A 27,088-nucleotide genomic window follows, 5' to 3' on the forward strand; every position below is an offset into this window, starting at 1 on the left:
GAGCTATCATTAAAATGCTATCATACATAGGTATATTCCTGCCATGTGCATGCATTATAGGTTCAAATTATTAAGATGGTTCTTCACTCCTGCCCTCCATTTGGATGTCATTTTCTTTAGTGCTTTTGCCTCATTTAAAAAAAAAAAAATTATATCTTTTTTCTGGATGAGTATTAAACATAAATATAGGAAAGCATTAACTGATATTCTTAAGAAATTCAAACAGCATGTGTTGTGCTGCATTTTTTATTTCACAGTCCACTCAGACAGCAAACAGCTGCAGCACCTTTCAGAAGTACAGCTGTGATATCTTAGGTTCTTATAGAATAAAAATGGCTTGTGGAAACAACTTTCATTTAAAGTACATAGGTTTTCATTTGAGGATCTCCAAGTCATTTATAAACATGAGTCAGATGCCTAATACCTGTTAAGAAATGAGGTAACAGAGTGCCTTTCCCTTGTCCCACCATTAGACAACAACAGAACTGAGGACAGAATCCGTAAGTTGGCACCTCTGAGTACCAGACTATGCTGCTTCTATACACACCTGCCACACTTCCTGACTTTGTGGTGCAGTTCTCTGCTCAGTTCTTCTCATGAATTCTTGATTGTAAAAGGTGTAGAAGAAGACACACATAAAGAAATCAAGTCCAGTGGTTTGCAAATACCATTACTCGCTATGTAGTCTTCATAATGGAGTGTATGTCCAAGTTGAAGATGGCTTATAAAATTTCTGCTGAAATAGCTCGGATCTCTCCCAGGTGTTGATCAACAAATTGGACAACACTGTAAATAAATGGAAGGAAGTATTCAGTTTTCATCTTGGAGGTCTTACAGAAGAAATATTATCAGTGTTAAAAAAAAAAACAGAAATGTGAAATTAAGTGGATCTGTTATGGTCAAATGGCATCTTGGAGCAAGACAAATACTGCTAGGTACAGTGCACTTTCAGATCAACTGTCAATTATGCTAATCCCTACTGTGTAATTCATGTCTGCAGACATCCCAAGGACTGTCAACCTATCTAGATCTGATGATTAATATATTCCCTTCTACTAGCTACAAGAGAACAGTGATGCAAAAGCATTTGTTTCATCCAATACAGAATTTGTTTGTCATCCAAACAACTTGTGTATCCATTTGTTTAGCATTCAAACAAATTAATAACAAATAATCAATTTGTTTACCATCCAAGCCACTGTTTGGATGATAAAGTGCTACAAGAAACATACAGGCTTTCTCTGGTCATCAATAACAAATTAATTCATCTGTGTGCCTACAACAGAAGTGCTTAAAACACTTCATCAAAAGAAAAACTGAATTACTTGCTGTGGGTTCTCTGTAATATAAAAGTTGAAGTTGCTGCAACATTTATTTCTTCAAGCAGTATGATGAGAACACTGTGTGTATGCTAAAAAGATGATTATCATGGAATATACCATGTGTGAATATACTATGTGTAGACTAAAACCAGCTTTATGACATGTTATGGTAATAAGCATTATGATACAACACACTGAAAAAGTCCTATGCCTTTCTTAGAACTAAAAGTCTGATGTGGTTTATCCTAAGTTTGAAATAAAAAGTTTGAAACAGCTATGCTGAATCACTTTTTCAGGTACTTCTGAAATAGTTACTCCAAAGGGGTTTCAGAATTAAAGGGAAGGGTCAGTGTGTCAGTAGAAACAATGAAGTGCACTGCTCAGCCTGTTCCTTCTCTACTTTGTATTAATGATATGGTGTCTACAGTTTATAAACCAACTAAAGCCGTTATGAAACCAGTATGACTTAAAAGATCACACTTTCAATTTCCCTGCTTATAATTTTTACATTATTTGTAGGCAAACACAGTTCTGAGTATTGTTTTTTACATTAGGTTTCAAAGAAATGTGCAACAGAGGCTGTATAATGCGTATTACTCAAGAGTCTCTCAGGATCAGCTTGTATATGCAAACTGAACAAAGGATTTAATAATTTTCTAGGTTTTAAGGCTTAATTCTGCCCTACAGCTATACAATTGCTATTTATGAATTTGCCCTGAGTGGAAAAAAATAAGAGCTTATAGACTGATAGGTGTGACAAAAATTATTGACAATTATTTCAGCTGACCAAAGTAAATACAGAGCATAATCTGAAAAATACAAAATTTGGCAAAATGTTAGACATTAAAGCATTACACTCTTGAATGAATGCTTCCATTAATTTACTCGGAGCTCTGGCTCCATGATAACTTACTAATACGACCATTGTTAAAGTGGTGAAAACTAACCTGCACTGTAAAAGGGAATGGAGCGGGTTTCCCCCATCCCACCCGCTGCGGGAAACGTGAGTGTTGATCAGTTTGTCTATAAGTCCTTCAGTCTGTAACCTCCCTAAAACGTTTTTTCTGTGAGATGTGAGAATCAGAGTAAGATGCCTCAGCAAATAACAATTAGGAAAGTAAATTACGCTTGTTAAGATATGAGTCTACATCCTATGGACCTCAGTCCTACAAACAGGGTCACAGTAAGACCTCACAGCTTCTGTGGATCTTCTGAGTGAAACCATTCATGTGAAGTTATCTTAACTTTAAAAAAAAAATTTACCACCCCCCACACACTATGACAGACTCCTATATAAGGCCTGCTAAGTAGTTCTCAAATTATAACCTCAAAACCCAGATGAGAATACAAAGCAAGTGCTGCATATAAATCTGAGTTAGGGCAGCAGAAATAACACATGCAGGATTTAAAAGCAGGCAAGTCACTGAACCTAATGATTGTTGTCTTGGCTGTAAGTAACTGTTTTATCCATCTTAAGACTTCCTACACCATTTTCAGTGCTCCTACTAGCGCTCATAATGATAGGAGTGCTAATATTTTAAATATTATGTGCATACATGCTTGTCTGTGAGAGATGGGGATAGGGAATGAATATAGGTATGTTTTTTCTTCACTGTCAAAACCTTTGTCTATTATCTCCCATCAGTAATGCTTGCTAGAATTAATCAGTCTAACATGTGAATTCAGTAAAATATATACTTATGTATATTATCACTGCTCTCCTTTCCAATCCATGGCAAGTGAGAGAGTAGTCCGTTAGCTCATCTTCATCTGCTTCACTCTGTCAATAAGGACAGGAGTATTGGGGCATATGAGGTAGTATATTGGTAGTCGATGCAGATTAAAGTAATACATTTTTCATTCTACAAGCAATAAAAGAAATATTTAGATTTATTTGGCCAGACACCATTAGGAGCTTCTTCTGCCATAGCTAAAACGCAGCATGGGTGTATGACATGTACCTGGGTGTGATGTATGCTACGCTGGCAAAAGGTCAGCCTTGCTAATGGATGCTGCAAGCACTGCACAGAACTGTGCCAGCATGTCAGGATATTGATCCAGAAAAGCACTCTTAACATAACCATAACCTTAGAGAAGAACAGATTAAAATATTGAACGCTACATCTATAGACATTTGATTAAAGCGCCATTTAATTGCTGTGATACACTTGGAGCCTGCGTGACCAAACTACCAATCCTCAGGAGTCTTCACTGAGTATCGATACTTTCTCGCAGAGGACTCCTACTTTGGTTTTAGTACAGAGTATGGTTTTGTTCCATGGTGGAGACACTGCTTTCAGCTTAGTGCAATTTTTAAATGTGTGTGGATAAATGTTCAAGTTTTTCTGAGCACCGGAAGAATAACGACTGATAAGGAGATCAGTCTTCTGAGCAAGCAACCTGAATAATGTATCATTTAGGAATATCAAATAACAAAGAGTATAGGGACTTTAAATTAAATAAATAAAAAGGCATTTTAATAATGATATAAAAATTGCTCCTAATCAATAATGGACAAAACTAAATGCCATTGAACTTCAATACCTCAGTCACTCTAGAATTGCTACACACCTAATCAATTGCTCTAACAGGTCTTGCCCTGAAAGAGAATGAAAGGGACAAAGACTTTGAACTTTTGACATACAACACACATATATTATGTAAATATATATTCTCTGTATATACTGTAAATATATAAATAAGAAAAGCTGTCAGTCTTCTTGATTCAAAACTATTTCTGAACAATGAATTAATTGAAGAGACCCAATTACATGTAGACTATTATTAGTCTTACTCATTCTGGAAATAACCAACATTTTCAAGGAGTTTTATTTAAACGTAAACATAATTCTCCCCCAAGAAAAATAGCAAAAACTGCTGGCTTGTCAAAATACAGTTGTTTCTACAAAACAGGTCACATGGAGAGAATTCTATCAAAATCATACTAACTGCAAGTAAAATGTATTATTTAGTAGTCATACACACGCACAAAAAAATAGCATCCATTTTAAGTACTATTTGAGTATTATGATTTTTAAAATATTACTAAAGGGTTCATGTTGAATTCTATGCAACAGAAACAAGTTCCAATTAAAAAATTCAGACAATTCTTCTACCAGTTTGACGGGATAACAAACTCAAAAGTACTTTTACAGCGTCACCAACACTGAAATCTACCTTGTTACAGCATCCCCAAGCTCCTGTACAGGTCCATATTTTTCCATATATTTTTCACAAGTTCTTAAATGACCTCTCATTTCACTCAGACATACCTTAAGCAATGAGAAGCAGCAGCCTGTTATGTTTCATACCATGACACATTCACACTTATTCATCACTCTGAATATTTTCTAGTTCAGAGCCTTATTACAACATTGTGTCTATACCTAGAGAAGAATATGCATCTTCTCCTACTACTGGTTCAGTTCCCCAAGCATTTTGTTACAGGTTCAGTATCGGTCTAATAAATTTTATAATAATAATATTCAGCTTATGATAGTAGTCAATTGAGTGAAATAATTATTGGTTTGTGATGAATTTACTTGTCCCTTACGTTGGTCCTTAATATTTTGGAATGAAATTTGGGAGGCAAAAGGGAAACATTTCTAGTTTGGGGAGGAGGTACACATCTTGCTCTGTTTTTAATAGTGAAAATCTAGGCCAACTTGGTTAAAAACAAAAATACTCCAACATAAGGGTCTGATTCTGACCTTAGTGAAGTCATCAGCAAAAGTTTTTTATAGATTCATTAGGGATAAGATCTGGGGTTTATATTGCTGCTGCTACTAGCTGTCCTATTTCTTTTAGTTCAGAACTTCTAAATAACAAACCTGGTGAAGCATAGTTGTGAGATATTTTCTACGATGAGAAAGATTATGAAATTATAGTAAGTTGCCATGTTGAGATATTAAAATAGTATTTGCATAGAAACAGTACAGAGATATTAATATTACTTACAGGTTATTCTATATTCTTAACCTTTAAACACCAATGACCAATTCTGGTGAATCTTGGTGAAGAAATTTAATATAAGCCTGTCCCAGATATCTGTTCCATGGCTCCACTACAAATGATCATCCTGACTGCAAATGTGGCAGAATGAAAATGCACCAGCCACAGTCACTTAATTGCAATTTCCACTCCCTGACTGGAAACTGCAAATGAAATTAGGTTTATACTAACACCGTAATCCATGGGTTGGTGTGACTGAGACACCACAGGAGCATTTGCCAAGGGTAGTCTGCCAAACACCAGAAACAGCACACAAAGGTGTCATGACACTGTAATACATTAAATGCACTTTTCAACATACCTTAGTGGTCCCACTGATGGCTTTACATAAGATGCACAGCAAACACTTTCTGCAGCTGTAAGAAAAGGCTATAAGCCCCTGCAGATATCCATAATCAGGTGTGGTGGTGCAACTCCCTCCCGACCTCTTGAGCCACTTGGTACTTTGTGCAGTTCTCCCCCTGGTTCACATGCCAACACAAGACGAATAAGGAAAGGTAGTGAACTGGAGTGTTCAGGCACTTCTTTAACACACTTGATTCCTATCTCCCCTACCACTTGGAAACAGACTCTATATCAACTCAAAATGGATTGGGAAACATAACAGACCAGAGCATTAAGGCATCCCCTTAGCCCACTTGGTTTCTGCTCCCCACACCCCTTTATTGCTTAAGAACAAGAGGAACAATCGATGGCTCCTGACAACGTAGTACATCCGCACTTGAGTTGTGGTCCAAAGAGAGTGATATCAGAACTCCAAGATTTAGCAAGTTCTGGGCTTGCACAATGGACAGAAAATATCAGAGTATTTCGAGTTGGACAGAAATGGAAAATTATCTGACAAAAGTCAATTATCACAGATCCTATAAACAGTGATTCTAAGAAAGACCTTTTGAACTTTCCTGGATTGCAGCAGGCAGTTACCAGCATCTCCCCTGAGTCGGGACACCTCTCAGGCTCAGACTTCTCAAAGTTCAAAGATCATCCACACACAAAGTCAATGGAAGACCAGGGTGAAGTCAGACTTCTTGCATCTCAATTACCGCCTGTTGAGAAATACCGATCAACTGTATTTGCTCCAAACTTGAGTAGAGAGAAATTTCAACTATAAACTAGCCTCTTTCACAGAATTAGAATCACAGAATCATTTAGGTTGGAAAAGACCCTTGGGATCATCGAGTCCAACCATCAGCCCTACTCTATTGATACAGAGAAATGATTACTTGTTTTGAGATTTATTTACTTATTTACTTATAGAAAACTGCGTAGCAACTTATTTACTTACTTATAGCAAGTTACAGTATTTTTTTTTAATATTGCTAAGAATCCTGCTTGCCCAGACTGTTATGTGGAATTTTACCAAGGACTACAGTGTTCATCAAAACAAAGCAGTTCACTGTGAAAATCTACCAAGGATTACAATGTTCAGCAAAATATTATACTTTTGGCCTTGAGTAACAGGTGGCTCTAACTAGTAGGAATTTTGCTAATGAGTAAAGATAGCCATGTATGAATGGTAGAAGTTCTATTGGTTCTCTTAGATAAGGTAGAAAGTAAACCGTCTGAAAAACACTCGTTATTCAAGAAATTGGCCAAGAGAATCTGCGCATGCTCCAGGGAAAAACAGTGAGAAAGACTACGAGCCTTCCTCCCAAAGACCCCCGAAGATGACCACCAGGAGGCAATGCGCAGGTGCAGAGATGACATAAACTGTTGACATCAGCCTTACTCATGCATATGTATGTTTGTGTTATGTAATCCAATGAATATGGATATCCACACTCTATAAGTTTTTGGTAAAATGTGTGGTGGGTGTGCAAGCTTTGTGGAGAGATCCCCTTGCACCCCGGCGCCGGAGTAAACATACCTGCTTTATAACTCTATTCGAGTTGGAGAGTCTTTTTCAGCGAATCACTACAAAGTTCTCCCCTACACCATATCCTCCAACATCTCATCCAAACAACCCTTAAACACATCCAGGGATGGTGACTCGTGGAGTTTCTCTGTTTAGACATGCTCTTAAAAAGGGATCTTAATAGTGTTCGTTCTCATGAATGGATACATCTCTGGAATTCTGTAGTAGTCAAGTGTTCAAGTGTTCAAAGTAGTCAAGGCTGCAAACCTGTGTTTCACATTCTGTGCCATTTCAGGATGTGCTCTCCATCTTCTTGGCAACATCATGACGCACGGAAACAAACTCTACAACTCAGAAAGAGTTATAAAGCAGGCATGTTTATTCTGGCCGGGGTGCAAGGGGATTTCTCCACAAAGCTTGCACACCGTCTCTGGCAAGTAGCCAAATATTTATTACAACAAAACATACATATCCATTAGGAAGGGCTGGGTTATTGCAATTAGTTGGGGGAATAGGTGTGATTATTATAATTATTCAAGGGGAGAAGTACTTGATCTTCTTCACAGTGTCTGCTCTCTCCAGGGCATGGGTTGTTAAGCAAAGTCCAGATGTCTCCTTCCTAAATCGGCAAGATCATCCTCTCTAGATAGCATCTTTGAGTCCTTTTGTTCAAGTTTAAGTTTGCCTAAATGCCCATTCAGGGCTTTGCTTCTGCTATCGGTGAGGTGTCCTTTTATTATAATTCATAGCCACGGGCTACCTGCTACTTTCTTATCATAGCCAATCCCAAAGATATCTGGTAAACTACACTGAATCCACAGAACAAGTCTGGACAAGCAGGGTTCTTAGACAACGTTCAGAAATCATCATACGTTGCTATAAGTAAATAATTTGCAAGGAAAGTGGTCATTTCTCTGTATCAATCAGTGGCTGGAATTCCCCCAGAAAGAAGGTAAGCATGGCAGTAAGGGTACATCCACGCATTATTATTCTTTAAACCTGTGGGGAAACCTTATAGCGGCCTTCCAATACTTACAGGGGACCTACAGGAAAGCTGGGGAGACTTTTTCAGGGAGTGTAGAGATAGGATGAGGGGTAAGAGTTTTAAACTGAAAGAGGGATGCTTTAGGTTAGATATAAGATGGAAATTCTTTACTGTGAGGGTGGTGAGACACTGGAACAGGTTGCCCAGAGGGGCTGTGGCTGCCCCCTCCCTGGCAGTGTTCAAGGTCAGGCTGGATGGGACTCTGAATAACCTCATCTAGTGGAAGGTGTCCCTGCCCATGGCAGGGGTTTGGAACTAGATGATCTTTAATATGACTTCCAACCCAAACCATTCTCTGAATCTATGAAATACAGGAATGACAGAATCTATACATAAAAAGAAACAAAATTAAATGTGATAATCTCCCCCAAACATGCTGCAAATAAGGCAGGGTATATATAAAAAAAAAAAAATTTGCACCACATGACATCCCCAGTGTAACATTGCAGGATACTTGTTCTTCTTAGGATATATTGTTAAAAAGATTGTGGGTATTGTTCCTTCAGCCCTGCTTGTGTTAAGCAGACCACTGAGAACAGACAAGCTGAGCTTCCTGGTAGCACTGAAAAGCCTGTGACTGTGAGGACTCATTCCAGAGCAGAAGAGAGGAACTCATCCCCTGTGGGCCAGGCAAACCCTGCAGCCTATGATTTCAAAACCTGCCATCATAGCAAAGATTATTTCAATTTTGTAGCGTTGCTGCTGGACAATGTCACAAATATGCATACTGACAGATTACTGTAAGTCTTCCTGAGCCCATGAACAGAAGAATACTCCATGTTGCTCCTATGAGGGACAACCATCTGAGTTGTCTAGATGAGGGAATTTCCCCAATACGTGATGAAGTCAGGAGCTGGGAAGGCTTTAGGCCGCAGTCGCAGGGGAAGTGTCAGGCTGTTATGCGATAAGTGGTTCTCTGACCTAGACACCTCAGGGTTTGGACTGTGGTAAAGGCCAATAGGAGCGTCATAGCCACTTCACTTCTCTGGTTTTAGTAATAAAACCAGAGATTGGATTAGTGGCAACCGCAGCTGCTTTTGAAAGCTTTTTTCAGTTAGTAGTATGACAAAGAAGCTTTAGTGAATCTTCCTGTAGATATGCAAAACATTACAGATCTCCTCTATCTGAGCACCATTTTAAAGTCCCATTGCTAACGAGGCAGGAGATGGCCTTTCTTTGCATTAGATTATGGCTTCCCAGCACGTCGAGATAGGGATCTGAAGGGCAGAGTGACAGCCTGGGGCTGCAAGGAAGGGCAAAAGGATGCACGCTGCCTGCCTGCCTGCCCCTCTGACTTTGGAGGAGGTAGGAGAAGCTGTTGTGCCAGACTGCAAAGTGTCCTCACTGCTCAGCCTGGGTGCGTGTGCAGACAGCAGACATGTAAGGGCAAGGACATGGCAAAAATCCTTGCACCTCTATGATAAATTTACACCCGTGCCCCTCTGCTAAGTCTCACATCCCTGCAGCAGAAACATCAGGAGCAAAGTTGTGTCTGAAACCCCAGCTGTGTGAATGCAAAATTTCACAGAAATTAACTGCTGACTTTGCACTGAAACAGATAAGGAGCAGGAACATCTTCTGCTTTGCCAGGTCTGCATGGATATTTAAATGCAGTAGCTTCCAGAAGACAGGCACCTGAAACCATAAATCACTGTCATCAAAACAGCTAGTACCGGTGGTCATGCTGTGCCAATTTAGGATGTGCTGCCCCTCTGTGAAGGTTACCTTTCCTTATGTCTCCTCTCCCAACGCTCCAGCCCAGCAGAAGGTACCATGTGCTTATTTCTCAGATACTACTACTCAGTTTGGCATTTCGATGCCAATCCACCTGCTTTCCCAGTTGCTAAAATGCTAACCTTTGCACCAGAACTGCTAAAGCACAAGTCCACATTGCCCCCACCAGCTCTGCTATGTAGACAGCAACTTCAGCAAAGGAGAGGACTTGGGACCTGAGGCAAAACCTCCTTAAGCCACTGTAAAACGACTTGCCAAGCTTGCCAGTGCACTCTGCAGCAGCATTTCTAACATACTTAACAGCCAGATCGATCTACAGGACCGTAGATCCTGATGAATCTACAGGAGGATTTCAGATGTTATCTCTCCTTTGGAAGCCTTCTTCATATAGAGCTCCACGGAGCCATGTAAAACACAATCAAAGCCTAAATCAGACAGACGGTGGTATTTTGCAGTTACTTCACAGAAGTATAAATGATTACACAAAGTGAAAAGACAGTACAGGCAAGACCCAACACGATCCCTGTCCAAGGATAAACTGAATTGTTACACATGGTTTGCCCTTGGGCAGGTTTTAACTTGGAATATTCCTGTACTTTAGACAGGGTTGAAAAGGTTTCTTTGTTTCCCTGAAGAACAGATGAGTTTTCTATAAATAACCCTGCACAAGGTTCACACATGCTGTTTGAGAGCTTTCCCCTTTTAATGTCACAAAATATAAAATCAGATTAAGATTACCCTTTGACAGTTTGCTCATCCTCTCCCTAAAACTGTCAGTAGCAGGAAAAAAAGGTAAATATAAAGCATACAAAGACTGGTAAACAACTACACTCATGCATTATATACAAATAATCTTTTGCTGTTAGTCAGTTATTTGTTCAGTTGACTATAAAAACAATTTGCAAGAATTTCAAGTCCAACAACAAAAACCCCTCTACTTCTAATCAAGTTTATCACTCTATTTGCTCAGTCTGTACTTAAACAGGTAAAACAAGTAAGCAAAACTTAAAACAGTGAAGGTAGATGAAAGAAAACCTAAGCATCTCATGAAATTGACCCTGAACATTGCTAAAGCCCTACCTTTTTCCCCCTTCCATTTAGCCTCCAAACAACTTCCTCAAATCTCTAGTTAGACTGCATTCTCACATTCAACAAAAGCTAATACATTAGTTCTTGAAGATACTGAGGGTGCTGTAAACAGCTGCATTTTTAGACATACGTGCATGTGTATGTCTCAGCTAAGGAGCACATCATTTTCCATGGCCTGTGACCTGGAATAAATAATAAAAACAAGCCTCACCAAGTAAATAGCAGAAAAGGTGCAGCTGCTTAGCTGGATCTCTGCTGGGAAGGAACTCTGCAAAGTTGCCTACAGCTTCTACAACCAACAAGTGTTCCTGCAAAGAAAGAAAGGTCTCAGAAACATGCTAGGAAGCCTTTTATCCTTCCCTTTTTTTTTTTTTATTTTATTTTTTTTTTTTTTAATTTTATTTTTTCTTCCAAAATTATTCCTAAACACCGGCTTAAGCCATACTTTCAACTGCCGTTATCACTAGAAGGATGAATGTGCCAGGTGCCACATTTGTAAAGGGAGTTAGTAGCATGGTGGTTCATGTTTGTTCTTGCATTTTACCCTGTACACATTGCTCCGTGCTGATTCTAAACAGGATCTTTGTGCTATGCTTGCATCTGGACAAGATTGATTAGGGGGAATACTTCAGTTACAGCTTGCATTAAATTTGTGATGAAGACAACTATTAGAAATACTCATTTGGAACTTGAACCTGGAGCACACCCACACTCTAGAGCAGCTGGATTTACACACTGATTTCTTAGGTGGTCCAGAATAACTGGCCTTACTCTAAAGCAGCTATCCCAAAACTGATTTTCTGGCACATCCTACCCTTAAGCAGATTTAGCTGGGATGAATCTAGACGTATTTCTAGGTATTTAAAAAAAAAAAAAAAAAGAAAAAGAAAAAGAAAAAAGAAATAAATAGCGCAGTTGTTACAACCTCTTTCTGCACTCTATAGAGAAACAAGTAATACAGTGTTAAACGGGCTGACTCCGGAGCTGCTTCACCTGTGCCCACCGCCTACAGCGGTAACTATACGTAAATCACTGACAAAACACGGTTACTCTACTTGCAGGCAGTTCAGACTTTCCCCCTTTCCTTCGTTTTTTTTCTCCACCCGGACGGACCCCGGGTGTCCGCGCCTCAAACCTCTCCCGCTACCAGACCTCGCACCCCGACCTCCCGGCCTGCCTCCGCCGGCGGGACACGGCTAGGGGAGGCCGGGCCAGCGGCGGGGCTCCGGCCCTTCTCCCCGCGGGGCTCCAGCCGCCGGCCCGGGCACTTACACCGGTCCGCAGCGCCTCCGGGCACACGGCGCACCCCACGGAGGGGCCGGCGGCTGCGCCGGGGCCGAGGCCGGCTACCCCCGCCGCCGCCGAGCCCCTGGCACCGGCCCCGGCCTGCCGGAAGGCCTCGCCGGGCGCCGACCCACGCCGCTCTGGCACGGAGAGGGGCCCCCGCTACGCCCCCGGCCCGGCCCGGCGCCGGGGCTGCGGTGTCGCGGGTTGGTGGTGGTCGCTCTCCCCTGTGCTGGGACAGCGGCAGAGGGAACCCCCTTTTTTCACAGAATTGTGCTTCCCCTGGGTGCGGGGGTGCTGTGGGAGGGGAGGGGGTTGAGGTCTTGAAGTGTCTGGGAGGTAGGCATGAGCTTCAATTTTTTAAAGCCTAAAAAGTGACAAAATAAAGAATAACTGTATTTGTTGTGACTCCCTCTAATGCACACTTACAAAGTACTAATATTATTATGAGAAATTACAAAGCTGGCGGTGATGCTGTTTTAACTACCAAGGTGTGTAATTGTTGAGCAGAGAGGTAACTGACAAGGCACTTAAAATAGTGGTAGGCAGGTGTAGATTATCTTTCCATTCAGTTAATGGGTACTTTTAAAAATAAATATTAACACTGGAGATGGCATTTTCTCAGATGTGGACAGCAGTGGCCCACATTCATTGTGCCAGCATGATGGACCATCAACTACCACTGTCAAAGAAATTATGAAATTATTGTTTAAAACTCTAAAAAAATGTATAAACAATGACAATAGTTATTTGGGAGAAATTTCTTTTGCTCTACTTGTAAATTTAGGTTACAAAGGTCCTTGATTCTCTATTTTATCTATTTTCAGCCTCTCTTCACCCAGTACTCACGGTAGCTGTGATGGGGATGTGTGGCAAACATCAACACGGGGCAATACAAGACATGAGGTGTATCCTTGTGTTGGCAATGGACACCAATGTAGGTTAATTTTAGTGGTAGTTAAGACGCCCAAGGACTGCTGAGCTGTGGAAACAAAGCTGTGATTTTTCTTGGTGTGTTTTCTCACCTCATGCATCCCTGTGCATGGAGTTTTTCTGCCCGTAGTGGAAATGGCTAACAAAGCCAAAGGGGAATCCTGGAAGGATCTCAACGTGTACAAACATCACATGGTGGCCTTAATGCAGCTGCTGAAGCAACCTACCGAAGCAACTGCTGAATTATTTTTGCCTTTGATGAATAAAGATAAAAGCAGATTCCTTCTAGGTGTCCTCAAGTATGTGAACAGCCAAAGAACAAACGTAGTATTCTCGCTTATATCTACAAGTGCTGGAAACTTCATGATTCATTTAGTAATGCTCATAAGTGAATTGGTGTCTGTCGAGTTTTTTCTCATTTGGCTAGAAGTTGTATCTGCTGTTAGGTTGGAATTGGCTTTCGGCAGTATATTTTTTATTATGACAGATTATTTTTTCTTTAATATTGAGGCAATCTGAATATAGAATCAGAAAAGCTAACATCTGGACATGTCTCAATATATGTATATATTTTCCAGTATCCAACATATTTTCTGTAACTTAATATTTTTACAGAAGCAAAGTCAAGAACTACCCACTTTTGAAAAAAAAATAAAAAGGGAAGTGCAGTAGATTTGGTAACTCCAAGATGAAAGCATCAGCAAGTTCTTTATCTTTCAGTTTGCATCTGGCCTGCAGTAAAACTAGTAATCTCCTGACAAAGTAATTTTCTTGGAAATTCCCATCACAGATTTGGTTTTGGAGGAAGATATCACAATTTTCTGGGCCCAAACTCTGAAGTGATGATTATCTCATATAAACAGCTTTTACAGTCACATTATTAACTTGCCAAATCAAATATGTAATGACAACAGAAGGACAGAAGTATTTCCTGTGCTTACTATTTACTCATATGCTACTCCACTGATAAATAATAAAGGCAGCTCTGAGAAGCATTATCTCTCATCTTATAAGGTAAAAACCAGAAAAATCAGGTCAGCAGTATGCATTGTTATAGAAACGGCAACAAAGTATGTTCCAGCATATGTGAAATCTTGTCAGTCAGAATCAAGTCAATGAATTTCCTCTGTCAGTTACTGGTTTTCTTTAGTATCAAATAAATCATGAGGAAAATAATAATACCATGCCACTAGCTGAACTCTAATTTTGTCTATTGCCGCGTTACATTTGGTGTCACTTGATTAAGATTTAGATCTCAGTTATACCGAAATGTAATTTCTTTGCATGTCATCGCATTAATAATATAATGTGATAAAATGTCATTAGCCACTCTAAGATAATTAAGTGCAAAGGTTATAAAAGAAAATCAATCAGGGACTAAAACTGTGGGTTTTTCTGGTAAATCATACACTCATTTAAAATCTGACAATGTAAGTATGAATAATGTATGGAAAACATTAAATCATGAAGGATAAAAGTAAAATGCTTTTTAAAAAACCACCAAACCCCCCAAATAAGCCCCTAAGTGCCTGGCAATAATATGTGAAATTAAAAATGGCATTGTCATCACTTACATATGGAGAATGGAAGTCTCATGAAGACAGTGGTAAAACTACATTAGAGATTTTAGGAGTTACCAACGATAATTTTCCAGTATGAAGTAGGTGGCATACACACAGACCTGACTGTGATGGGAAGGGCTGGAATGATCACAAGGCTGGAAGCTTGCATGAAGATCAGTGCTCACAACCAATTACATCAAATAAGGGCAGGCAGAGTACAGGCTCAGCCAAGATCTGTTACATGTGCATGTGTTTATGGCTGAGTAGGCATTTACAGACGTGTATGTATTTACTTAGATACACACATACAGATAAATTGTGTACATCTGCCTGATTAGTTTCCTAGGGGAAAAAAAAACCTAGTTAAGAAATAACAAAATCTGAGAATGTATTAGAGGAGAAACTTAACAATATGAATGAAAATCAGGGTGTATATCAGAAGGTTTCACTACATAGTAAGTGTTCTACAATATTTAAAATATTAAAATGATCAATTTTATTAAAACCCCTTTCTGGAAAAGGAAGGAAAGACAATCATTAAAGGTAGATAGCAATCACAAATATGTCAATAAAAATTGCCAAATTAAGCCAAGGAAACTTCAAGCCTAGAAAAAATAGACAATAGAAGGAAATCTAAAGTATAAGCAAAAGAAGGTAAAACAGCTTCTAAGACTCGGTACTAGATTGATAGGAGAGTGCTAATGGTGCTAAGAAGGGTTCAACAGTTAACTACAGTATTTGGTAAGGAGCAAAATGATGTTTTTATATCTGATCAGGGTATTGGATATTTTGCCAGCCCATAATGACAATGTAAGTATTAAACCACATTAATGAGGAATAAATATTCTAAAAGGAAGGCAGAGAGAACTTTCAGCCAATAATCCTAGAATAGTTGTCTGAGGAGTTTTCTGTCTCGCTGTTAATTATTGTTAATAATTCTGAGCATACAATGGAAGTCGTGCAGTGCTGAATTCAAATGTCATGGTTGACCTCATCAATTATAAAATGTAAGAGATGAAGTTTAGTCAATAAAAGTATATTGATGCTCACTAACATGGTTTTAGAAACAGGACTTGGCAAGATGAACTCAGGTTGTACTCTGATGAATTTACAAATATAATTGGGTTTTGTAACTGTGCTCATGTAATACACTTCTGTAGGGTATTTAACTTTGTCTTTCATGGCCTTCAGACTAAAATAAATTAACATTGTATAATATGAAGAAGATACATAAGAAATAAGAAATGCGTATGACAGATCTTGCAAAGTAACATCAAAAACATACATACCTGACCTTAGGTAATATTTTTATGAATAATCTGGAAACAAATATAAAACCACCAAGTGACTGTATCTGCAGGCGCCAAAAGCACAGATGAAGTCATAAATCATAATGGCAGTGGACATCGCACAGTGCGATCTGGATTTCAGGATAAATTGGACCCATTCAAAGAAAGTGAATCCTAAAAAATTGAGTGCAATCTCATATATCTAGGGGCAAAAACCATGTACTGTACCTCTGGAAGAGTAACTAGTGGCTGAACACAACCTAGCAGCAGGGTAGAGAAGCAGCATGTACTTCCCCAGTGGCACTGCTATCAGTGAAGGCAGATGACTACTGATAGGCATAACGACAGCCAAAGTTGCAAATGAGGGTATTTATTGCATTAGATTTACTGCTCTCAGTGCAGAACAAGTGAAGGAACTACTGCTTAGTGCAACTCACCTAAAAAGTTTTTTCTTAATCAAGACATAGAATTAAACCCTTCCGCGTCATTTATCTGAGTGCTGTGCACTTTTTACCTGTTTTGAAGGAAAGAGCTGCAGTACACCACTGTTCAAGTAGGGCAAAGCTGGGCATTTATTGATTTGTACCAGGCAGCTTTTGGTACTCAGACATAAAAAAAGGCCAATAGTTGTCCGTTATTTATTTTCTATTTTTGAGGGCTTTGGGTATCGTTAAACTAAGTATTCCAGAGAGTAACAAAACTTTAAGGAGCGTGCTAACCCTGGAGTGACAGTGATGCTCATTCATGAGTTTTTAGACTGATTTCCCAAAGAGGTTAAAAAAATATGATAATCTTCTCTGTGTATAAATAAATCTGTCTGGCAGCACCTGCCCTTGCTAGAGCCTTCACCCAATGACAGAGCTGCTCTGTCAAGTCTTGAGCCTTCTCCCATTCCTCACGCAGAAACAGTCCCAGCCCCGTCTGTGAGCACAGAGCTGCTGTAGCTGCTCCAAACATCAGTGCAGAGCCTCCCCAGCACCCTTCACCGAGGCACCCCTGGGGGCTCAGGGACCAGGCATCCTCCCCCAGTACTCTCCACAGGGAGGGTGTCTTCAGGCTGGTTGTTGGGGCAGGCTGAAGGAAAGAGAGAGAAATATCGTATGAGAAGGCTCTAGCAGGCAGTAGCTTGAAAAGGCTGAGCTTGGCCTGCTAGCTGGTTTTATTAGCTCTGCTGACAATAGAAAGGGCTACCAAAGCCATGATATTTGCAGAACACAGTCTCCACTGAAAGGATAGAAGCATAACTTTCAGAGAGAAGAGCTGAGAACATCATAACATGATAAAACACAAACCAGTTTTCTCTCTTGGGCCCTTGATATGCCTTCACCGTCCCTGCAGTCAAGACATAGCATGCTTCAGATAACCCATGCCCACAGATAATCTGCACAAAATTGCATTAAGGAGATGAGGATAAGCTAAGGGGATGAGACAGTGCAACAGTTTCCAAGCAGAGGCTCCGGGATACATTTCCCCTGGTGTAACCTGAGCGTGCGTATAATGAACAGTGCTGCTGAACCACAGAGCATTTTCCCACCCACGCACAAGCCATGGTTTTACAGTTGAAAATACATGCTGAAGCACAACAACGGATGTTTATGGACTGTCCTAAAAAGAGCATACTGAGCTGCCTTTCCTCCTTGTTCTAATTAAAAATGCTAAGATTGTAGAGGATTTCCTCATACGAGTTTCCTGTCATTTATGCAAGTCAAAAAGAGGCAAGGATTTCCCACTCCTCAAAGGGAGACACTAGAGCATGCACATAGGCAGCAGTGCTGTTGCCTTGAAATGTGAATTTCAATTTCAGTGAGCTTCCTTACATTATGACCTTTCATCTATTTACCTGATTTTAATGAAACTATTATATGAGAAAGTAATGTCTGACAATGGTATTAGTCGTTACAGCTTTCTAAAACCATAATGTCCTAACCTTTGTTAGAGTGAGTCACAAAATTAAATAATCGGTTAAGATCAGTTGAACACATTGGTGCCTGGTGACAGCATGTGTTGCCATGCAGCTGGTTTTATTTTCATTCTATATTCTCTAACTTCTGCTTGTACTTTTAGGAACTATAGTTCTCCCAGGGAAACCCTTGTGAATTCAGCTAAAAAGATAAACCATATAAGCACATCTGTGATGGCTACCATTTTAAGAGAACATTTAAAATATTTTTGTTAATTTATTAAATTATTTTGATTCCATGGAAGAACAGCAATGAGAAAAAACTGTGCCTGAAATTTATTTTTTGTTATCAACATATAGGAAAGTAATCTATTTAAAGGTAACTAACTAACTTAAAAAATTTCCTTTGGTATTTTGATTTCCCTATTCCTCATATGTGCCTTCAGCTCCGACCCTATCTGTAGCTGTGGCTTCCACACAGATTCACCAACCATCCCACTGCAGCCCCAGGAGCCTTCCCTTCTGCCGGTCCTTCACTTACCCTCACACTATTGCTCTGCCCTCTTCATCTAACTGAGATTTGGGTGCAATGCTTTTTCCTTGAAATATTGCCCTTCCAGGTCCAGCTTGGTACATCAGTGTGTTTTTTTTCCCCAGTGTTTCTTTGCAAGCTAGTAAGCTATGTCTGCTGGCTTAGTTTCCTAGATGTTTCCATTGCTTTTTCATGGAGTATTGCCTGACCAGTAGCACTCACTACTTTCCTGATCAATTTGAAGTAGAAATTATTTGTAATGAGTAAATCAGTTTTCTTTTTTCCTGTGCGAGAATGAATACTTGTGTGAATGTTCAATTTTTGGTGCACCTACACAGTGTTTTCCCCTGAGGAAACTTCTGGAAAGGAAGGGACCAGCAGACCTGAGTCTGTGGCTAGCTGAGGGATCTAGACAGCTCGTTGCACCAGGCTGGGCTTTTGGAAAGTGAACCAGAGTGAAAAGAGGCCCCAGGGGTAGCATGAGCAGGAGGGAAAGGGGAAATGAGCTAACACAAAGTCTTTAAATTATTTAAAAAGGGTATAGCCACACAGACCACACTCAGATTAGAGGCACTACACCTCTTTGCCAGTATCAGCTGAGTATATGATGACTTTGATGAAGTATCTAACAGGTAATTTCTGTTCCTCGAGAAATGACCTAATTAATCTTTTTCTGGAACAAAAGTTGAAACTTTGAAATCTCCCACCAACTGGCAATTTGAGGGGAGAAAAAACCTTTGAAGTCAGCTGGAATGTTTAATTTTAGAAAAGCTTCTGTTTTGACTTGGCAATGTCATGCTTTTGGGGTGTCATTTATGCTGTAATATGAAATACCTTTCTGAATTAAATTAATTACTAAATGCAAAAATTTAAGCAGGCTGTTTGGAAGTAGCTGGAGAGTTTGGACTTTATTTTGCCATGGCTGGTACAGGACACAAAACGTGGAAAAAAAAGAGATTATATCCTGTGGTCATGGCTTTCCAGTTTGGTAGTCAGCACTGTCAGACTCAAAGCTAACATACTCCTTTTCCTTCCTCCATTTCCCTTCTTTCCCAAAGAGCAAAAATATAATTATCCATTCGATTCTAGTTCCTAGCAGGGAGGATGATTCTTTCTCATGTTGTCATTGTGCTGTCTGGAAGCTGCTGGAGTGCAGTGCTCTGACTCCACCTCCCCTTTGCCCCCCATCTCTTCCCAAACTGAGGACCACATCCTTACAAATACTAGAGGAACAATCAGGTCTTGTGCACTGAATTAGGTGGCTCCGGGTATAATTCAGATCAGAATTAATTCCTGTATGCTTCGAATGATTACACAGCAATTCAGAAGTTGAATAATACTGCAGAATAAACATAACTTTGCTCACATTCAGCAGGAAGACTTAAAGCAGAATAATAAACCTCAAGAAACAAAAATACATGTTCTTTGTTTCCCTGTTGTTAGCCCTTTTTCTCACCATTAGTGAGGAGGCAGCTCTAGTGCTTTCAGGGCAGACAGTAGCAGATGATTGAAGTTACTCCCAAAATGATGCTGAGAGAAGGTAATATGTGGCTACGTCTACATTAGCAAGTAGTGTATCCTAAGAGGACTGGATTTTGCAGACTGGAACAGCTGACGCTTTTGAGCTTGTGGACTGGACTCCCATTAGCAGTTTGAGTGCAGTAGTTGTCCATGGCAAGCATTTTCTAGTTCAGTTACATCTAAACCCACTGCTTCATACAAACCCAAGGTGCAGTGAGCAAAGCATGCTTCTCATCCAAAAAAAAAAATAGTGCCAAGTTATATCCTGCATTTTGCCTCTGCAGGTCTAGCTGACAATGTCTAAGGGACATTTCATCACCTCCTGGGTAGTTTTGGAGATGGCTGAGGTCACTCACAGCCCAGTCTTCCTTTGAAAGGGCTGGTCCCATCTCCTACCCGGAGCCATGGCCCCTTTCTTCTGTTTGTGCAGCTTTGGCCAAGCGGTAAGCTGGACAACTTTTTAAAAATAGAGTTGATTTTCTGATGTGTTAGTTCATTGTTCCAGGTGATTATGCTTCTACTTGAGAAAGACTTATGGAGGTAAAAAGTGGTAGCATGAAGTGAAGAGAAATTGGGGGTGGGGTGAGGGGTGGAACTGCTTTTTTTTTGTCCGTTGTTGAGGCTTAAGTTGGCTTCAATTACTTGTGCAGATGTTCTGTAAGTAGATATCCACATGATGGCTCCTAAGATAAATAGAAATGCTCAGTAGTTATTCTTACTGCTGATTTTATTCAGCAAGCACCATGGTTAAAAGATTTTAAAACCAAGTAAAACTCATAGATTTACATGGTATTTGTACTGTTTCATCTTTTCCTAAACTCTCCAGACACAGAGAATGAAAGGAATATGTAATTTGAAGAAATCTTTTCCAAGAGAATTTTTGATGGTGCCATTAGTAAAAAAAAAATATCTTGAGTAGTATTTCTCTTTCACTTTTCTCCTCCTCCAATTTTTTTTGCCAGTCATGATACTTTAGAGTCACAGAGAGTCTAAACATGGCACTACCTAGGAATACTGGAAATTCTATTAATTAGAACTCAAATAACAAAGTGTTGATTTGGAAATATTAATTCTTGCACCTTTTTACATACAATAAAGACAGTTTAAAAAATTTCTTTTCATTCAGTCAGCCTGTGGTGTGACAGATAAATTGCATCTTCTTAACTATTGCGACTATTAAATTCTAGCAAGCTTCAGGCAGCCTTTCTGTGGCTACTTAGTTGTTTCTAATGCATTGAAATACCTTTTGCAGTGAAAATCTGCACTGTTGAGTCAAAGACAAATTTCTTTAAATGATGAGGAAAAGTTTATTTAGTCTTTTTACTTTGTTTGGTCTCTTAAATGTGATAAAAGAAATCTGTTTGTGGAAAGACAGATGATTAGACATGTCTTTCTAATCATATGAAAGACAGGAAATCTTGAATTGATTTTATCCCCTGGAGTAATATCTGGTGAACAATGGAAAACTCTGATATTATCATCCCAAGGCATTTTATTATTATTGTTTGACTTTGCACTACATAGCACTTTATTTATGTAACTAAAAACCTGGGAAAAATACTCCTTGTGAGCCAGGAAAATATTGCTTTCTAAGTGAGAATCTACTGTTTGTCTCATTTTCATCCTCTTCCTCTGTCTCCAAGAGTAATTACTTAAATACTTAAAGCAGAAGATCCAATTGAATACAATAATGTGCTATGATTCCTTTTTAAGAAAAAAGATGAGACAAAATTAGTATTAAGATGTCTTTGCAGGTTCCTCTGCATTAAGAACATTGCCATTTGACTCAAAATATTAAAATGTAACTGAATAGCAACAATTTGTAAATTGAGTATCTCAACACAGCTTGCACAGGTAACATGAAAATTTGTAGCTTTTCTGTGGACATGAGTAACAGAAACTCATATGCTAGGAATATTGTATCTGGTCTTAAACCACATCAAACCTGACTACATAGAAAGTAATCTGAGGACATGATAGTTTCTCAATCCCACCCTGCTGCTGTCCATGCTAGCAGGCAGCAGCAGTGCTGGCACTGGCCGCGGTGGCCTGGGGTGGCCGGGGGGCACCAGTCCAGCTGGCAGTAGTGGCTTTCAGGGGCAACAGGCCCGCCTTGGCATGAGCCCCAGCTCCTGCACCAGCATTGTGCTGCTGACAGAGTTGTGCTCTCAAATTGCCTTGCAGTGACTTACAGGAAGGTTGGGTTTTATACATGGTGTAGTATGGCTAATTTACTGTAAATTTTTTTCAAACTAAACTAAAAAGGTATTTTTGGGTCAGGATTAATTTTTTTTTTTTTGCTATATAGCATGCTATAAAAAAAAAGAGAGCTTTATGTTAGACAGAAATTACTGTTTATTTTCATGGTATAGCAAGGAAAAACTTTTTTTTCTTTAATTTAGAGAGTTTTCACATGAATTCACCTCAGGTGAACAGATGTAGTATGCTCATGATTACATCATGAGAAGTTCTGAAATCACATATCCACTTGACAATGCATTTTCAGATCCCCAGCTATCTCCACATTTAAGTACTTTAATTATTGCCCCAGTGATTTTTTTTATTTTTTTAATTTTTTTAGATTGCTTAAATTTAACATCACTCTGACAGCAAAGCTCAGTGAAATCAGAATGGAAACTAAGTAACTGGCTTTAATTGTTTGGTTTTAATTCATACTTTAAGTTATTCGTCTATAATTCTGTGTATGTATACTCTAACCAGAGCTTGTCTTGCAGTCATGTGACGTGCCTACTTGCTTTTGACCACCTACAAGTTGAAGCTGCTTACTACCCATATACTAAGCCATATACTCTAGTATACGTGTTGATATAGGGCGACGTTACATGTAGGGCTTTTGCATGTGACTAAGACTGCAAAAATGAAATTGGTTTGAGGAAACTAGTTCAAATAGTGCCTACACACTAAGAATCAGTTCTTTAGTCTGTCCTTTGTTAATTTAATGACTCAGTCTCATCAAGTGCGGGCAATATCCCCAGGAATTCCTCTGACAAAGGGCCCCCCAGAATCTGGAGGATTATCCAACTACAGTTTAAAGAAACATACAGCAAGGTAGAAGTTTCTGAGGTCATTAGGAAGAGAGAAGTGTGAGAAGTAGTGTGTGAGAGAGTGAGCGAGCGAGCTTCACTTTTTCTTACATGGAAATTGAGAATTATACCTGTCCCTAATTTTGTGGTGAGTGGAGCCAAGGTCCCTGGTGCTGAGTTTGAATCCGCTTGCTTTCCTTCCTTTCTTCTACTTCTCTCTCTCTTTTGTTGCGTGCAGGCCACATATTTATATGAAAATGAAAAACTTTTATTTGTTTTATGGAGCATTTTTAGATTTACATCTATTAATAAACAGAGGCTCTTTAAAGCCTTGGAGCAATACCAGCAAAGAATAAAATCCTGGGCTGAGTCAGGGGAGTGGTAGATGGCTGCTTCTATGGGGGAAAAAAAGAGAGGTTCTAGAGAACTGTTACCTTGGAGTTCCACCCAGAGCAGGATCATCAAGAACTACCAGCTCCTCCCAGCTCTCTCTAGGTACGGGGAGCTGTTCGCAGGAGGAGTTGTATTACCGTGCCTGGAAGGAGAACAGCATGACAGCCTGTTCCCATCCCATGCCCATCAAAGGCACTGGGATACCGGACCTGTTGGGGAGAGTGTCTGGATTCAGAAGAGCTGGAGACTGACAATCTGCTACTGTTTGCTCCTCTTCATGATCCACCCTGAGGCATGGCTGGGCAAACCTTACTGTTTAACCCTTGCAGCTTCAGATCTGACCTTCTACTTCAGCCAGCATGCCTGCGAGTCCGAGGGTCACCTGGGCTGCGCTCCAGCCATCATGGCCTTTGGTACATACGGGCTTGGTACCTACCTGAGGCCCCTGCCATGGTTCTTACTGCCTTGCTGTGTAAAATCTTCCTTCAGAATTGGTTTTTACCTTGTCTTTTGGGAAAAAGTGTATTGATTCAGCAGAGGATGAATTGTTCTTTCTTCTGTCCATGTGTGCTGTTGTTTGCTCATCTTGCAAGCTGCAGAAGGGCATTTCAAGAACTCTTCCTGATCTCTGGAAGGCAGTGAAACTCAGAGGGCTACCTGCGCATGGCAGACTGCAGGGACCACGGCCTCGGACACCTCAGCCTCATTCTGTCAGCAATTCATCTTCCATACTGGTGATGATAGTGCAGAACAGTCAACACAGAGGATCACATTGTCCAGGAGGCTTGTGAGGACCAGAAGCAAATCTAATAGTTGAGTAATCAGGATCCCAGATTAACTTCGAAGAGTTACCACATGACAGCTAACTGGCTGCAAATCTTCACTGCTGCCTAATTTGCAGTGATTTCTTTGTGTATCTTTGTGGTTTATTAAAAAAAAACCCTCAACCAACCAACTCTTTTCTGCTGATATGGAGCTTCTTGGATGATTTTAGCTAAATATTAAAATCTCATTTCAAGTTATATTGGAGTGAACTGCTGTGCAAAACATCACTTCTGTAACTCTGCAGAAGCTTGAACTGAGCAAAAACTCAAATGTGCCCTTGAAATTTGCAGGGAGCTGGGAGTCCATGATGTAAACTTTCTAGGATGTAATTTTAACTTGTAAGCAGAGCAGCAGAGGGGTAGAGGCTGAGCACTTATAGGTTCAAATTTTACAGTCATGTTCTGTTTTTTTACAGTTGAAACAGTGGACATGTTTTTCTGTCTCAATGGTGGTTTTGTTCTGGTCTATTCAAGACAGTTTCTTACTATTTGTTCTTCTTCTACTCCCTCTGGCTAGGCCTCCCCTGTCCCACTCCATACTACACAATCTCACTTCTGTTCACCTGCTGTTTCCTTTGATCCATCTCTTCCTCTGTAAAAAGCAGTATTTTCAGTTAAATAATTCAGATGGTTAAAGCATGGATTCATGGCTTTGTATGATCCCTTTGTACTTCTGTCCACTATATGTTCTATCTATTTGTACCATGACTGACTTTGAAAGCGAAATTTTGTGCACACATTGCCAGGCTCGGGAATGATACAATTAGTGATGATATATTATACTTCTTCTAATGTGCCTTCTGCCTTGTAAATAAAGATAATATTATTTGAATCCTCTTTGATGACACCATTTTTAGCAACAGACCTGGGATACAACACCCTGAGCTACTGTGTTTATTGAAGACAGGGTTGTTTAATCCTCCTTACTAAGGCAGGCAAGTCAGAGGCTGCACCAAAGGTTCTCAGTCATGGGAAGGCACTACCTTGTCTCAGGACAGCACAGCCCATGAGATGGCAGAGCTACAAGAAACCAGCGTGATAGAACCAGTCTTTTGGACAGGGTCATACTGGGAGAGAACATCACAAGAGGGAGAAGTTCTAAGGACCAAATTCCTGGGTAAAAAGAAAACGGGTACAACATGTTTTCATAAACAGAGAATAAATTTTGAGCACACAAATGTAGGTTTAGAATGCAGAGCTGCTCCAATTAAAAAAAAAAATCCAATGCATTTACAATAAAAATGAACAATTTCTTGCTCTGTAATGACTACTGAAGATCACTAGTAGCCACACGAAATTTGAATTTCTGCCAGAAATTTGAACAGAAAATTGAATCTCTGCCAGAAAGACATAATGATGGTCAGAATTTTAGAATAATTTTCAGTGTCAAGTCACGTGTGACCAGGATCGAGACTTGTTCTGATCCACTTCAAACTACCAAATGTAATTTGTGTACTGTTCTGAAGTCATGGATTAAGAGGAGTGGGGGAGAAGCACTGTTCTTTCAAAGCGCCCCTGTGGAGGTCATACTTTAAAGTATCCGTAAAAACATTATTTTGGAATAGCTTTGGGGAATTTCCAAACGTGGCTAAGCCATAAATATTTGCAGAATGTTGGCCTTCACCTTGTTCTAAAAATATATCAAAGTCAAAATATTTTTTTTCCTGCACTATTTAGTAGCTTTTGGATAACATTCTCAAGACTCAATCCTGAAAAACAGCAAGTTGTATGGCCTTTTTTTTTTTTTTATTGACTACGTTGAATTTTTACCTCCAGAGAGGAAGTTGCTGACTCAATTGATGTAAATGAATGAGTTAACAGTAGTTTCCAAATTACTGAATTTGTCAGGGAAGACAATGAGATATATTTTTCTGAGTTTTATTTGGTTTTCAATTAGGATGTATTAATTGTGTAATATCAACTTTACAAATAACCTCATCTTCTTTTTTCTTTTCAGGTTCTTATACATGAAGATTTACCATGGAGATCAGTTGCACAGTAAAAGTACTCCTGGCAGTGGGAGAAATAAAGAAGCTTGGCTTCTTACGCCTGTCTAAATCATGCATCTGAAAAATAATGTGTGATCTCCCATTGAACCTAAGCGACAATAACATCTCTGCCTCTGACATTGCATTTAGGAAGGTGTGATCTCATGTTTTAAGTGTTCCATCAGAATAAGCTCTCTTCAGTACTTACCTGGCTCAACTGTAAAAACTTCCTGCTTCTGACAGGCCATTCAAATACTCAGGAATTGGCTAATGATTTCCAAACCTTACTGTTGAAATCATGCTCTATTATAATCTTGTTAAGCCTTGATTTCCAAAGACATAAGGGCTTTGTTGTGACGTTTACAAGCCTTCTCCTAAGGGCTGTCCCTGACAGCATGTTAAAACCCAACCCTACTATAGTAGTCCACATTTGTGAAGAACATATTCAAAATCACTCACTCTTAATCGTCACTGGTCATCGCTGTTGTCTTCCATGTCACTTCCTTACTCAGGCTACAAAAGTAAAAGCAGGACTTCACAGAATATCATGCTTTAATAGGCGAATCTCGAAAATGCTATTCCGCACAATTTTAATTTCTTGCATACAATTGAGCAGTGACAGGTCTGCCAGAGCAACCCCAAACAACTACTTTTTAACCATTCTGGCTTTTTTTTTTTTTTTTTTCCCTAAATAAAAACTCCAGAACTGGTTTTCTGGGAGGGTTAATAGTTCTGCATTAAACCCCTCACCGCCTAGCAAAG

The 27,088-nt window shown here is 39.7% G+C and overlaps 2 long non-coding RNA genes across 4 annotated transcripts in view; one reads left to right on the forward strand and one right to left on the reverse strand.

Annotated features, from left to right (window-relative positions):
* The window catches only part of LOC141957473 (uncharacterized), a 32,478-nt gene extending 5,686 nt beyond the window's left edge, over positions 1 to 26,792 (forward strand). For all 3 annotated transcript variants that reach the window (XR_012633110.1, XR_012633109.1, XR_012633111.1), the window contains exon 4: positions 26,296 to 26,792. This is a non-coding gene — a long non-coding RNA (uncharacterized LOC141957473). The remainder of the gene's footprint in view (positions 1 to 26,295) is intronic.
* Positions 541 to 26,899, reverse strand: LOC141957474 (uncharacterized). Its single transcript, XR_012633112.1, has 3 exons — positions 26,786 to 26,899; positions 11,268 to 11,364; positions 541 to 786 (listed from the first exon to the last, which is right to left on the reverse strand). It is a non-coding gene; the product is annotated as an uncharacterized LOC141957474 (long non-coding RNA).
* Positions 26,900 to 27,088: the final 189 nt, after the last annotated feature.

This window comes from Athene noctua, chromosome 2, assembly GCF_965140245.1.
Source record: "Athene noctua chromosome 2, bAthNoc1.hap1.1, whole genome shotgun sequence".
In the NCBI taxonomy this organism is placed as follows: domain Eukaryota; kingdom Metazoa; phylum Chordata; class Aves; order Strigiformes; family Strigidae; genus Athene; species Athene noctua.